The sequence below is a fragment of the Malus domestica genome, chromosome 02, assembly GCF_042453785.1.
Source record: "Malus domestica chromosome 02, GDT2T_hap1".
In the NCBI taxonomy this organism is placed as follows: Eukaryota; Viridiplantae; Streptophyta; class Magnoliopsida; order Rosales; family Rosaceae; genus Malus; species Malus domestica.
Genome location: NC_091662.1, coordinates 1,003,388 through 1,006,149, shown reverse-complemented (window position 1 = coordinate 1,006,149; position 2,762 = coordinate 1,003,388).

The following is a 2,762-nucleotide window of genomic DNA, read 5'->3' as shown; positions in this document are numbered from 1 at the left end:
GAATGAGAATTTTGAAATGCCAATAACAATTCCTTTTAAAATTTACACTTACGTACGCATAAGACGGTCTCATGTGAAGGATCTACTCTTACCGAAAAATAGGTGCTTATTTCATCCTATCACAATGTAATTTTCAATGTATACATACTTTAATTCTTTAAACGTTTAGTGTAACTTCCAAATATATCTTGTTCCATGTCATATAAAAGGCTAAGTACACCATTCATTTACATAGTATTTCTTTTTCCATCTTTCAAAATCTGGAGAGATCAAAATAACAGTGACTATGACACGGAATTTTTTTTAAATTTTATTTTTTTACCTAGTGTTGGAGAACGTACGATGGTTTATTCAGAACGAAATAAGCACCAAAGGTAAAAATTAGGAAACGGATGACATTACAGTGTGGTTGTATCCATACTAAATGTATAGATTCTAACAAACAACCAATTAAAACATGATCTAATTGAGGTGCGGTTTTGGTTTCAGTGCAATTTTCAAAAGCCAAAACCGAAACCAAACTATTTCCTACATTGCGGTTCGGTTTCAAAACCACAACCGTATGAAAACCGCAGAACCAAACCGTTTAGTGCGGTTCGATTTGGTTCGTGTTTTGGTTTTGATTTTCGGTTTCAAGTGCCCATCCCTACTTTTAGGTCACGACTTCAAAAGTCTTTAAGTGCTTTGTTAGGTATTGCATATATTTATTAGTTTTTTCTATTTTTATTTATTTTCCTCTCCTTTTTTTAGCAGTAAATCAATACGCAATTTACCACTGCACGCCTTAGAGTAGTCCACCTCGCTTTCTAACGTAAGCAGAGGTGTCGAAATAGATGTGTTTTCTAAAAGTCAGATTGCACAAGTAGAAAGTGAATATGCATGCTCTATAATCACACTTCTTTCAAGGCCTGATCAAAACTAGTGGTGTCCCTAATTAAACATGCATCCTAAATAAAAAATTAATCCCAAATCCCTAAATAAAGAGGATTACCGGGGCTTCTCGCTTTTAATTTCTTGCATGGCGCTCGGGATCTCAATCATCGGGGTCTCTTCCGTTTCAGAGAATAAGAAGCGGCAGTAAATGATGAAAAATCAAAATGCGAGACAGAGAGTTCTTAGCCCGCCGTTGTTGTAGAAATCGTCGAGAGAGACGCCGACTCCTAGAAAGAGATAGTCTGAGAGAGGGAAATGGAGAATTGCCGGATCCTGGTGGCTCATGGTTGTGTGTGGTGGTGGTTGGCCGTATTTGTGTGGTGGAGGGAGGTTTTGTTCTTCAGTTCGAGAGAGTTGCATGCTTGCAGCAGTTGCTTCGAGAGAGACTGAGAGAGAGGGTGGCTGTTTGTTGGGAGTGTGCTAAGCCTCACAATAGGCTAGTAATAATATGATTTAAATTCGCCTTTAGTGAAAATCGGACCTAAAACCTCTCACTTACAAGTGAAAAGAAATATCAGGTAAATAGTTAATTTGTGGTTATGTGTACCAATATTTTTCACAGTTACATAAATAAATAAGAGAATGCAGTACTCTTTTACAATCTTTCTCAGTATCCTTAACTCTTTTACAACCTATAGTGGCAACCAAGGACCAAAATATCGAAAATATTGGCGAAATCGATTTTTTAGATGACGATATTTCGTGACTTATCCCATTAATTATCGTTAATATATCGCGATAATACCGATATTATCGCGATATTAAATCCAAAAATACTTAAAAATTTCTGAAAAGTCTCCCTTTTGCGCATAGAGGGATTGAAACCCCTCCTATTTGACTCCTTAACACCTTAACCACCATATCACTTATGTTTTTGTGATAATATGCTAAAATATTTATATATATGGTTTTGTTTTGAATTCTTTTTACAAGAAACAAATTTGCACATATTCCAAATTTTTTGTGGTATTATATTTTAAATTGTGTCAATTAATTACTTAGTCAATGTCACGTGGTTTTTAATTTTTCTATTTTTTATTTGGTCACTTACATGGTAGGGCTGGAAAAAATTCTCGAAAATCCCAAACCAAACCGAAAAAGTCCCAAACCCAAACCGAAAAATTCCAAACCAAAACCATCCTGAAAAATACCGAAATTTTTTATATGGGATTGGTTTCCAAATACCATTTGTTTGGTAATCCTAAAATCCCGAAAAATACTGAAGTATTCGGTTTCCTATTGACTTTTGGGTTTTGGTTCTTGAAAGTCATTGCCATGGTTGTTGACTACTCTTCACAATACACTTACTACATAGAGATGATGAAGATAGTGAAAATTTTGAACTTCATAGGAACTCTATGTGGTACTAAGTCACTCATGTATCTTATCATGCTATGTATAAAGTGTAAAATATTGTACTAATTCATTATATATAAATGATTATGGTGTGTTTAAACTTCTTTCATTAATTACTACATATTTTCTACACTCACACTGTTTGCCAGCTCGCTATATAATCAACTTAAATCAGTTAAATCCATCATGCAATGCATTTCCTTCCAATTTTTTTGTGATAAACTAATAAATAATTGATTACATAAACATCTTGCAAAGTTTTAATAAAAATTTCCAAGTTTTTCTTACAATTTCCGTGGTTTTTATTCAATTTTTATCGATATTGATAATATCCTGATATTTCCATCGAAATTTTCATGTTTTTGGACTACTGATATTTCCGATATCATCGATATTTTATACCTTGGTGGCAACAACTTCATCCTATTCATTTGCAAGCAGGCTGTTGCACTCAGTGGCGGATCCAAGATTTT